The sequence below is a fragment of the Carlito syrichta genome, unplaced genomic scaffold (assembly GCF_000164805.1).
Source record: "Carlito syrichta isolate Samal-C Ts95f unplaced genomic scaffold, Tarsius_syrichta-2.0.1 Scaffold288197, whole genome shotgun sequence".
Classification (NCBI taxonomy): domain Eukaryota; kingdom Metazoa; phylum Chordata; class Mammalia; order Primates; family Tarsiidae; genus Carlito; species Carlito syrichta.
Window position 1 is genome coordinate 113,880 of NW_007232293.1, and position 13,242 is coordinate 127,121.

General features: G+C 44.8%; 1 protein-coding gene across 1 annotated transcript in view; it reads right to left on the reverse strand.

Annotated features, from left to right (window-relative positions):
* The window catches only part of LOC103255518 (cat eye syndrome critical region protein 2), a 68,336-nt gene that overhangs the window by 47,715 nt on the left and 7,379 nt on the right, over positions 1-13,242 (reverse strand). Inside the window, exon 2 of the mRNA XM_021710158.1 lies at positions 1,646-1,829. The gene's annotated coding sequence lies outside the window, so the exon portion shown is untranslated. The remainder of the gene's footprint in view (positions 1-1,645; positions 1,830-13,242) is intronic.

Below are 13,242 nucleotides of genomic sequence, written 5' to 3' on the forward strand. Positions count from 1 at the left end.
ACAAAAAAAAAAAAAAAAAGAAAGAAAAAACGGATGGTGGCTGGACACAGTGGCTCGTACTCTGGGAGGCTGAAGTGAGAGGAGTGCCTGAGCCCAGGGGTTTGAGACCAACCTTGGTCAATTTGGCAAGACCTCATCTCTACAATAAATTTTATTTATTTATTTATTTATTTATTTAGAGTTGGAGTCTTACTCTGTCGCCCAGACTGGAGTGCAGTGGCCGCTCCCGGCCACCGCAGCTTCGACCTGCTGGGCTCCGGCGATCCTTCCAAGTAGCTGGAAGTACAGGCGCACACTACCACGCCCGGCTGATTTTTGATTTATGGTAGAGAGGAGGTCTGGCTGCCCAGGCGGGTCTCGAACCCACGGGCTCAGGCAATCCACTCCCCTCAGCCTCCCAAAGGCGCAGGATGACAGGTTGAGCCACCGCACCCGGCCAATAAATTTTAGAAATTACCCGGAGTGTGGTGAGGTATGCCTGTACTTCCAGCTACTTGGAAGGCTGAGACAAAAGGATCACCTGAGCCCAGCAGGTTTGAGGCTGTTGTGGCTATGAGCATACCACTGCACTTCAGCCTGGGCAACACACTGAGACCCCAATTAAAAAAAAAAAAAAAAAGAACAAGGGAAGGTGGAAACTTTCAAGAACAATATATGGAAATATTGTCATTGCTCCCTCTTCCAAGAGAAGAGAAAGAAGAGAAGAGAAAAAAGAATAGAAGCCAAAAGGGACCCTATGACCATTTAGCCTCTCTGGAGTAACCACTGAATGTGTGTGTGTGCATGAAAGCAAAGGCCATTACAACAGAGCTGGAATGGATATCGGGAACGCTATCCCACGTGGCCCCCTACTGCAGCTCAGCCATGACCTACGGCAACCTCCTCTTCCAGCCGAGGCCCGGCAACCCAGCCCCCCATGTCCCCCAGGGTTTGACCTGTACTGGCCTTCCCCTTGCTACTGAAGTCCTCGTGCCCTCAGCAAAGACTCTGCTAAATTACACCGTGATTTTCCCAACGTGCCCATGCGCGGGGCTGAACCGAGATGTCATCAACACGTTGAATCATTTATGATCGAACTGGATTAGAAACCAACCTCCCTACGAGTGAAAGCAATAACCCAAGCCGTCGTGCGGAGAGATGTTTTGAAAACAGGGTGAGGGCAGGGAAGGGACAGCCACAGCTTCCTTCTCCCACACACATCTGGGTAATGTCTAGGTGTGCGATTCGAGGGCCGAACCCACTAGCATTCACGCTTTCCAGTCCTCAGAGTCGTCAGCAGATATTTCAAGGGTGCTCAATCAAATTTAGACCCCGGGAAATAAAATGCAGCAGTGACTTTAGACGCCGTCTGGGCGGAAGACAGAACGCGCGGGTGCCTCTGGTTGTTCCTACCGCAGCTGGGACTCGGTGCGGTGAAGGGAGACAGAGTCAGGTTAGACTTCAATCCCCCAACACCCTTCCAGGCAGAGGGATGCCTCGAGTTTCCCAGGCTGAGTACTCACAGGTTTCTAAACAGTGTTAATGTCAAGCCTAGGACCACAAGCCAAACTGTGGCTTCTCATAGCATTTGCGGACTCTCCGGGCTGACTACAGTTCTCAGTCCCAGCGTCCTCCCGCTCTAAGGAACGCGCTCCCAGGGAAGCACCTTGAGCAGATCGAAGACATCGTCTGCGTCGAGGCGATAGTCACAGAGGCGGTGAAGGATCTCCACGCGCGTTCGAAGAGGCAGGTCCTGGAAGCTGGCTTCTCTCAGCGGGTTGGGCTTCCCTTCTTCGAGCTCCCAGCGGTAGTTGATGATGTCTTCCAGGTAGCTGTGGAATGTCTGAGGCCTACCCAGGAGGCCCCAAACACAAAAACACGTTAACATAAGGTACACGATGGCTGGGAAAGGAGGAGACAGGATGGTTCCGCAGCGGATGTGTTTTAAACAGGAAGCAGACATGAAATGCGGGAAGCCCTCGAGAGGCTTCACGTATGAGCCTATGCACCCAAGATGCTGTAATTTTGTCAAATGTCAAATAAGAGAAACATATTAAGAGGGCTTTCATTGTCTTTCTTTCAAGCCCAAACAGCACATTCTGGACAAAATGGGTAAAGGTTTTACTACTGGAAGGTACAAGCCAGGCACGGTGGCTATCCTGGCACTTTGGGAGGCTGAGGTGAGAGGACTGCCTGAGACCACAAGTTTTAGATCAGCCTCATCTCTACAATAAATCGACAACTTAGCTGGGCGTGGTGGTACACACCTGTAATGCCAGTTACTTGGAAGGCTGAGGTGGTAGGATCACCTGAGCCCAGCAGAATGAGGCCACGGTGGCCATGAGCATGCATGCCACTGCACTCCAGCCTGGGTGACAGAGTAAGAATCCAACTCAAAAAAAAAAATAAAATAAAGGTACAGATTATGAAGCTGAGGCAACAGATCCACTTTCTGCTCATTCAGTTCAAGTGACTCAGTACAGCCAGGTGCAGTGGCTTAGCCTGTAATCCCAGCACTTTGGGAGGCCGAGGCGAGAGGCTCGCCTGAGCCCAAGGGTTCAAGACCAGCCTGGGCAACTTGGCAAGACCTCATCTCTACAATAAATAAAATAATTAGCCAGGCCTGATGGCGCATGCCTGTGGTTCCAGCTACTTAGAAGGCTGAGGTGGAACGATCACCTAAGCCCAGCAGGTCGAGGCTGCGGTGCCCGTGAGCGTGCCACTGCCCTCCAGCCTGGGCTACAGAGTGACACTCTGACTAAAGAAAACAAACCAAAAAACTTTAGGACATATTGTATTCTAGATTTTAATGAGAGTTTTACAATTAAGACAGCTTGATGGCAATTCTATGAATATATTAAAATTTTTGTTTGTTTAGAGATGGATGCTCACTATGTTACCTAGAATGGACTCAAACTACTTGGCTCAAAAATCCTCCCACCTCATCATCACCATCAGCTATAACTGCATTTTGACTAGTACCTAAATGTGCCTTGCATATAAGAAATGCTATTTGTGAGATAGTTATTGTACAGCTCAACTGTTAAGGAATCTAATGACCTCATGCTTGATGTGAAATTTCTTTCCTTACTAATAAGCAAAGAGTATCTAACAGAGTTGTCATTATCATTTTAAATTTAGGCATGTATCATGTTAATATGGCAGTTATATTTGTAGAAAAATTGAATTCATGGAAAAAATTAAGGAGACAAAGGCTAACAAAAATTCAACAGCTTGTATTTTCAGACAGAAGAAATTTCTATCCCCAACTATTGCGGAAGTATACCCTAACAGTTTTATTTTTATTTTTATTTTTTGAGTTGGAGTCTCACTCTGTCACCCAGACTGGAATGCAGTGGCTGCTCGACCTGCTGGGCTCCGGCGATCCTTCCGCCTCAGCCTTCCAAGTAGCTGTAACTACAGGCATGCACTACCACGCCCGGCTAATTTTTTGATTTTTATTGTAGAGATGAGGTATCGAACCCGCGGGCTCAGGCCATCCACTCACCTCAGCCTCCCAAAGGCATGGGATTACAGGCTGAGCCACCGAGTCCAGCTATCCTAACACTTTTAAATATCAGGCAGGGACAGTGGCTCACGCCTGTAATACCAGCACTTTGGGAGGCCAAAGCAAGAGGATGACGAGTCCAGGAGTTCAAAACCAGCCTGATGATATAGTGAGACTTCATCTCTTTAAAAAAAAAAAAAGCTAAGCATGGAAGCACATGCCTGTTTCCCAACTACTCGACAGGCTGGGGCGAGAGAATAGCCTGAGCCCAGGAGGTCAAGGCTGCATCGAGCCAAGATTGTGCCACTGCACTCCAGCTTGGGCAACAGAGTGAAATCCCTGACTCAGAAGAGTTCTAAATATCCAAGCTCTCATGAATTTGATTTGATGGTAGCATTCCCATTCAAACCACGAATGCTGGCCTATTCATACCTGCCTGACCCTCACAAGGTTTGGCCTGGCTTGCTCTCTCTACTGCCCCTTCAGGAGTGAGGAGTTGGATAAAGAATAGTTCAAACTGGCAGTAAAAAGTACATGGCGTGGTTACCGGGACTTTGAAAATAAAAAATATATATTGGCCGGGCGTGGTGGCTCACGCCTATAATTCCAGCACTTTGGGAGGCCGAGGTGAGTGGACTGCCTGAGCTCATGAGTTCGAGATCAGCCCGGGCAACTTGGCAAGATCTCATCTCTACAATTAAAACAAAAAAAATTAGTTGGGCATGGTGGCGCATGCCTGTAGTTCCAGCTACTTGGAAGGCTGAGGTGGAAGGATAGACTGAACCCAGCAGGGTTGAGGCTGCGGCGGCCGTGAGCGTGCCACTGCACTCCAGCCTGGGCAATAGAGTGAGACTCCAAATCAATCAATCAATAATATAGTTTACAAATTTAAAAAGGATCAAAAAAAATAACCATCATAGTATATCCAGTAGCCAGAAGCAGGATGAAGACACTCTCCCCTTGGTAATAAATCTCTTTAGCTACCAGGCGCCTTCGAGAATCTCTAATGCACATCAAATTCCACAAAGAAGAAGGCCCTGTTTTTCCTGCAATACAATAAAACACTGAAGCTTTGACACTGAAATCATTCCACCAGAAAGGCGGATTCACTGAAGGATGCTGCGGAAGACAGGCTATGCCGGGCTGGGGAGACCTTTCTTACTCCCATCAGAGCTGAGGAAGCACAAGCACATGGGTCCAGCACAAACGACCGGAGTTCAACAGTGCTGCCTCCATGCCTGTGATCTGTCTGAAAGTCCCTACTTGTCTCCAGGAATTGCATGTTTGAGATTCCTTCCCAACAGCCCTATCATCCTGCTCAGTGTCAACTACATCACTATTGCTGAAGGTTTTCTTAAGGTATCTCCACACCACAGTAACCAAGAGATACTTGAGGGTTCAAGATCCAAGATGATCCCAACTCCTCACATGCAGAGAAAACTTCTCCTAGAAATCTACATCTTTTTCTTTTAAACACCAGAAAATGAAGTGGGAAAAATCTTTTGAAAGCAAAAGATTGGCCAAGGGTAATCTGAAATGAACAGCCTTCAGGAAGCTAAAAATCAGGCTAGTTCCTTAATGGATCTTAATCTTCTAGAGGACATACAACAACTTTAAGACTGATTAGGCCGGGCTCGGTGGCTCAGCCTGTAATCCCGCACTTTGGGAGGCCGAGGTGAGTGGATTGCCTGAGCCCGCAGGTTTGTGACCCGCCTGGGCAACTTGGGGAGACCTCATCTCTACAATGAATCAAAAAATTAGCAAGACGTGGTAGCGCGCGCCTGTAGTTCCAGCTACTCGGAAGGCTGAGGTGGAAGGATCGCTGGAGCCCAGCAGGCGAGGCTGCGGTGGCCGGGAGCAGCCACTGCACTCCAGTCTGGGCGACCGAGTGAGACTCCAATTCAAAAAAAAAAAAAAGACTCTGATTAAGACCATATACCACAGAAAAATGAGCACATAAACAATTCTGTATGTACTTTCAGATTTGCTACTGAAAGGGTGTGTGCACGTTGTACTGCTAAAAATTCAAGTGCGTTTATGTGTATTTTTAAATTTCTAGAGTTCAGATTACCTGGAACATTCATTCCCTTAACGCATCCAATCATCTCTGCAATTCCCTCTTGATGACATATACCTCCTCTGTTTCTGAAATTATCTTGAATTCTGATGAAACATTTCGCTTAAATATAGTAATACAAAGATCAAACCAGCTGTAATTTCTGAGAATAACAAGGTCTATTTTTTTCTTGCCTAGCAAAAGTTGCAAATAATCTTAAATGACCCAATTTCTCATTTGTTTTTTCTTCTTCTTTTATTTATTTTTGTGTGTCAAGCACCTCACTTCGTCACCCAGGCTAGAATGCAGTGACACAACTACAGTTCCCTACATTCTCAACCTCCTGGGCTCAGGAGATCCTTCTGCCTTAGCCTCCAGTAGCTGGGATGACAGGCCTGTGCCATACCTGGCTAATTTATTTATTTTCTGTAGAGAGGAGGTCTGGCTACATTGCCCAGGCTGGCCTTGAAAGAACTCCCAGGGCTCAAGTGATCCTTCTGCCTCAGGCTCCCGAAGTGCTGGAACTTATACATGTGAGCCACTGAGCCAGGCCTAATTGCTTTGCATCCTAAAAACTGCAGGAAAGTCCACTGCCCGTTATTTTGCATTCTTTCACGGAAGAGGAGAGAGTGGATCTTAATTACTTTAATTACTACTCTTTTCCTTATTATAGAGATGGAGAATGAAAATAAGAGTAAGAATGAGTCAAGTACCTTTCCAAACTCCCAAGTTAACCATTTCTCAGAGCCCCAGCAGATAATTTTTCTCCTTACTCCAGACAGAACATGCTAGTACTGGTAAGACCAAGGCATGACCTGCATGAAGTATTTTTAACACAAATATCAGCTGGCTGGAACTGGCAGAACGCTTGACTATACAGGACAACTCATTTTTATTATCTGTCTTAGAGAATCACAGATAAAAAGGCCCTTGAGTTTTTGTTTGTTTGTTTTTTGGTTTTTTTTGAGTTGGAGTCTCACTCCGTCAGCCAGGCTGGAGTGCAGTGACACACTCACAGGCACCGCAGCCTCAACCGGCTGGGCTCAAACGATCCTTCTACCTCAGGTTTCCAAGTAGCTAGAACTACAGGCATGTGCCACCATGCCCAGCTAATTTTTTGATTTATTGTAGAGATGTGGTCTCGTCATGTTGCCCAGGCTGGGCCCTTGAGTACTTACAGGAATCTGTCAGGAACGCGAAAGGGCATCCAGTCTCCTTATGGGGAGCAATTTAGACCTGGCATCAGGCATAACAAATGGAGACAAAACGAAAACCAAAACTACATTCTCCAATTTGTCACAACCACTAGTGAAGCAAATGAATACATGCGCACTCATTGAAGTCACATTTAACACGAGTACTGGATTGAAACGGAGATTTTGATTCCAGTAAAGCAGCAAGTAAAAAGGTTCTATAGTATTTGATAAAAGATTTATTCTTAAAAATAATAAAAAGACCAGGCCAACATAATTACAACAGCTCTACTTTATGGCTGTATAAAAGCTACCATATCCCGCTTATGTAATATCAACATGATAGCCAAGATAAATTAAAAACCATAGTTTAGCTGGGCTCAGTGGCTCAGCCTGTAATCCCGCACCTTTGGGAGGCTGAGGTGAGTGGATTTCCTGAGCCCGCGGGTTCGAGACCCGCCTGGGCAACTTGGCGAGACCTCATCTCTACAATAAATCAAAAAATTAGCCGGGCATGGTAGCGCGCACCTGTAGTTCCAGTTACTCGGAAGGCTGAGGTGGAAGGATTGCCGGAGCCCAGCAGGTCGAGGCTGTGGTGGCCGGGAGCGTGCCACTGCCCTCCAGCCTGGGCGACAGAGTGAGACTCCAACTCAAAAAAAAAAGACAAAAACCCATAGCTGTTTTAAATTTTAAGGAATATAATGAAGTGAACATCAATGCAAAATGTCTCTTTCAGCAGAAAAAAATATATAGTATAGATTTTACATGTGTTTATGAGTGTTTATGTTTGATAGTGAACAAAAAAATAAAAACCAACATGCCACAATCTTTAAAATGATAAAAATCTTTTTTTTAAAAGAGATAGGGTCCTACTATGTTGGACAGCTGGGCTTAGACTCCTGACCTCAATCGATCCTCCTGCCTCAGCCTCCATACGTGAACCCCTACACCAGGCTAAAGGATGTTTTTTGCAGAAGGTAGAGGATACTCTAAAAGCTGTCTGCACGAAGCAGGAAGTCTGAAGTGTCAGGTCTAAGGTGTGAAGAGGTACAATGAGAACTATGAATAACTATGGGTAATAACTCTAGAACTGCTAAAAAATACACACACAGGAATGAGAAGCCAACAGCTGAAATGAAGTCACAGGCTGAAAGATTCCTTTACCCTGAAAGAAAGCATTCAAGGAACAAAAAGCAGAAGGAATCACACAGGAAGTTGCTCAATGTGAGCCAACTGGGAAATGCAAATCAAAACCACAAGGAGACACCACTCCACATCCATCAGGAGAGAGGTCCAGAGACTGGCAGCATCGAAGACCCGGATGTGGACAGACTGCAGCGTTCACATGCGCTGGGGGGATGGAGAATGGCTGTGGTGGGAAGTCGGGCAACTTGCTCGGCAAGAGCGGGGTCACCACATGATGCAGCCGCTCTCCTCCTAGGGAGACACCCAAGAAAACGGAAGTGACACAATCCCACAGAAGCGTGGACACACGGGCTCAAAGCAGCAGAACTCATAAGGGCCAAACAGCAAAATCTGCAAACATCCACGAACTGACGCACGGATCAACAAGGTGGATATCCATACAATGAAGTGTTAACCGAACCACCAAAAGGAGTGAGTCCTGATCAAGCTACAACATAGTCAGAGCTTGAAAAAACAATGCTGAGTGGAAGGACGCAGAGACACAAGGGCTACGATTCCCCTTGCGGACATACTAACAAGTGTCATATCCGCAAAGATGCTGGGACTTGGGACTGGCGAATTGAGAGTGAACGCTCAGGGCACAAGGTGTCCTTTCTGGGATACATCCCAAATATAAGACAGAAGTCGTTAGACTCAGAGGGAAAAAGCAAGACCCAACTATAGGTTATATATACCATGTGACTTAAACATTAAAATGCAGGCCTCGTGGCGAGACTCTTGCCTGGAATCCCAGCACTTTGGAAGGCCGAGGCAGGCAGTTGGCTTGAGGCCAGGGGTTAGAGACTGGCCTGGGCAACATTGCAAGATCCCATCCCTACAAAAAAAAAAAAATTTTTTAAATTACTTGGGTGTGGTGGCATGCACCTGGGGTCTTAACTACAAAGGAGGCTGAGCCAGGAGGATCGCTTGAGTCCAGAAGGTTACAGTGAGCTATGATTGCACCACTACACTTCAGATTGAGTGACAGAGTGAGACCTTGTCCCTTAAAAAAGATTACTAATTTTTAAAATAAAAAGATCAAAAGGATAGAAAACAATATAGACAGAGTGAGCCCAAGAAAGCTGAACAGCTACATTAATATGAGACATCATAATTAATGGACCCCATTCACCAGGACTAGGAAACAAAGGTATATCTACTAATGGGACACCAAAACTCAAGCAAGAAAAACCGCTGGAACTAAAAGAAGGAATACACAGATCTACCATCAAGGGCAGAGATTTTATTTTCATTTTACTTTTTGTCTTTCTAACGAGGTATTTATTTTTTGAGGCTTGCCTGGGCTGTCTTAAATAGCACGATATACGAAGTCCGACAATTAAGTTCAGGCTGAGAGTTTAATGTCTTTTTCTCATTAATTAATAGACTAATTAGACAAAAGAATCAATAAGGAAGAGATCTCAACAATGTTGCCAGCCTCAGCTCAATAACTTTTACAGAACTCAGTACAAAAAAACGTGCAGAATCTATATTCTTTCCAAGAAAACATGGAATGTTCAGGAAGATAAATCATATGCTCAAGCATAAAACAAGTCTTAATAAGCTTCTAAGGACTGAAATATCAACCACTACATTTTCTAAACACAGGGAATTTTTTTTTTTTTTTTTTGAGTCAGTCTCATTCTGCTGCCCAGGCTGGAGTGCAGTGACACACTCAAAGCCATCGCAGCCTTGACCTGCTGGGTTCAGGTGATCCTTCCACCTCAGCCTTCCAAGTAGCTGAACCACAGACTCGTGCACCACATCTGGCTAATTTTGTTGATTTACTGTAGACATGAAGTCTCGCCACACTGCCCAGGCTAGTCTTGTACCCGTGGGCTGAGGAAGTCCTCTAACTTCAGCCTCCCAAAGTGCTGGGATTACAGGTGTGAGTCACCGCACCTGGCTAACATGTAGAATTAAATTAGTAATCACTAACATTAAGATATCTAGAACTAGCTGGGCTCGATGGCTCAGCCTGTAATCCCGTGCCTTTGGGAGGCTGAGGTGAGTGGATTGCCTGAGCCCACGGCTTCGAGACCCGCCTGGGCAACTTGGTGAGACCTCATCTCTACAATAAATAAAAAAATCAACCGGGCATGGTAGCATGTGCCTGTAATTCTGGTTACTCGGAAGGCTGAGGCGGAAAGTTTGCTGGAGCCCAGTGGGTCGAGGCTGTAGTGGCCGGGAGCGGCCACTGCACTCTATCTAGCCTGGGCGACAGTGAGACTCCAACTCAAAAAAAGAAAAAAATAAAAGATATCTAGAACTTAGGTGATTTACTTTTCTTTGGATCATAGAGTAAACAAAATAAATTAGAACATGTTTTAAATTATAATAAAAATCAAAATTTGTAGGGAGACAACCAAGTATGACTAAAAAGGAAATTTATAGATTATTGGGGGGGAGGGGGGGCGGTTATGGCTTTTCATGCCTGTATCCAAAAATAAAAAGCCTCAAAAATAGTACTCTTGACTGGGCGCCATGGCTCACACCTGTAATCCCAGCATTTTGGGAGGCTGAGATGGGAAGATTGCTTGAACCCAGTCTGGCAAGATCGAGACCAGCCTGGACAACATAGTGAGAACTTCTCTCTGTAAAAAGAATAAAGTAAATACGATAAATAGTATCCTAAACTAAGAAGACAGAAGAGCACGCTAAAGACAAAGTAAATAGAAGAACAGAAATAATAAAGATAAATTAAAAAACAGGAAAAAGGTAAATAAAATAATAAAATAAAATGGTTCCTTAGTAAATATTTTAAAAGTTGATAAACAAGTAGGAAAAAGTAAACAGGGAAACAAAAATGACCAACAGCAGGAAAGTCTGTGAAAATACCTCAGAAGGTCATACAGACATTAAACTTATGAGAGAATATTATGAATAGCATTATAGAAAAAATCAAAAACTTATAAAATAGAAAAATTCCTCAAAAATGCCACTTACTAAAACTGACCTAAAAAACCAGAACACTAGGATAGATTTAACTAAATAAAATAAATCAATAATTTTAAAACTTCATACAAAAAACCCTACAAAACCAAAAACTGTCACTGGTGAATTCTTCCAAATATTCGAAGAAATGTTTGGAAAAAATTACACAAACTCTTTCAAAAAATGAAAGAGGGGCTGGGCGTGGTTGCTCAAGGAGCTAATTCAGAACTTTGGGAGGCTGAGGCGGGAGGATCACCTGAGACCAGGCTAAGCAACAGAGACCTTATCTCTACAAAAAATAAAAAGAGCTGGGCTCGGTGGCTCAGTCTGTTATCCTGCGCTTTGGGAAGCCAAGGTGAGTGGATTGCCTGAGCCCACGGGTTCAAGACCGGCCTGGGCAACTTGGTGAGATCGCATCTCTACAATAAATCAAAAATTAGCCGGGCGTGGTGGTGCGTGCCTGTAGTTCCAGCTCCTTGGAAGGCTGAGGCGGAAGGATCGCAGGAGCCCAGCAGGTCGAGGCTGCGGTGGCCAGGAGTGGCTACTGCACTCCAGTCTGGGAGACACAGTGAGACTCCAACTCAAAAAAAAAAAAAAAAAAGAAAAGAAAGAAAGAAAATAGTTTTGCAGTTTCTTCAAGTCAAACATACTTTTACCATATGACCCCTAGCAGTTCCCAAGAGAAATGACAACATATGTGCACGCAGACATTCATATGCAAATATTCACAGCAGCTTTATTCATAACAGCCCCAAGTTAGAAGCAGCCTAAATGTCCATCAAAAGAGAGAAACAAGTGGTGAAATATTTTTCACAAGATACAATTGAGTCGCCTCACTCCCTCCAAAAGGCATAAACTACTGACACAAACAGTAGTATGAGTATTACAGAGACATTCTGCTGACTGAAGCTTGGCATGAGTTCATTTCACACTGTGTGATCCCACTCATACGATATTCTGCAAGAGGTGAAACTTCATCTACACTGATAAAAATGAGACCACTGGCTGCCTGGCGTTCGGTGTTGGTACGGGGAAGCCTGACTGCAGAGGACACTTTCCAAGGAGATGGAAATGTTGTTTTCTCGAGGAGGGTGGTGACTGCATGGTATATTTGTTTGTCAAGAAACACTGTCCTGTATAAGCTCCAAAAAACAAATCCAGAGCAACCCCCTCGGGTCCCTCCCACTGTGGGAGCTTTTCTGTCCTCTCAATAAAGTCCTGCTTTCTGACAAAAAAAAAGAACCCATTTAACAGAGGTATTACAATTTCCACAAAGATGGAGGGCATTTCTATATAGGGGTCAGACGGGACCCCAACACACTACATATGTTTCAGTGACCTAAATTAGGAAATTGGCTCTAGAATATCGGATTCAATTAATGTTGAAAACTTAATTTACAATTTTGATGAATTACAGCTTGGAATAGAAACCACGAGAAAGTGGGCAAAGGCACACTGAAGCAAAAATCAGCGTAGGTCTTAAGAGCACGCTACAAAAGATGAGCTGATGAAAGGAAAGAAAGTGTTTTGAGCTGGGCTCGGTGGCTCAGCCTGTCACCCCGCGCCTTTGGGAGGCTGAGGTGAGTGGATTGCCTGAGCCCGCGGGTTCGAGACCTGCCTGGGCAACTTGATGAGACCTCATCTCTACGATAAATCAAAAAATCAGCCGGGCGTGGTAGCGCGCGCCTGTAATTCTGGCTACTCGGAAGGCTGAGGCGGAAGCATCGCCGGAGCCCGGCAGGTCGAGGCTGCGGTGGCCGGGAGCGGCTGCTGCACTCCAGTCTGGGCGACGGAGTGAGACTCCGACTCAAAAAAAAAAAAGAAAGTGTTTTGGTGGCAAATAACATCATAATAAACATTTAATGAAGGGCATTTTTTACTGCTTAAGCCACAGTGCGAGACACAGTTTGATTCCATCCAATCTCCACCTTGCCAGATAGCAGCAAACCAGAAGTTTCTGATTTCCAATCCTGTGCAGAGCTATGCTAAACTGCTTCCAAAAGGTGGGGGGAACATGCTGCTGAAAGATTAACTTTAGTTAATTTTAAATTCTTCAAGTATTTTTTTTCTGATAGAGGCCTATAAAACCAAGTAGGGACAATATGGGAGAAAAAGTATGAAGTGTTGCAAAAAATAGGTTATTAACAAATTAAAACTCCATGTTTAAATTTAATATTCAGGGAGAAAATGGACAAGAAAAATCATCAAAAATGAAAAGCCCTATATCCTCCCTTCCCCACTAAGCTTAAAAAGCAGAAAATTAGGCCAGGTGTGGTGGCTCACAATAATTCTAGCACTTTGGGAGGCCAAAGCAGGAGGATTGAGCTCAGGAGTTTGAGGCCATCCTGGCCAATACAGTGAGACCTCGTCTCTACCAAAAAAAAAAA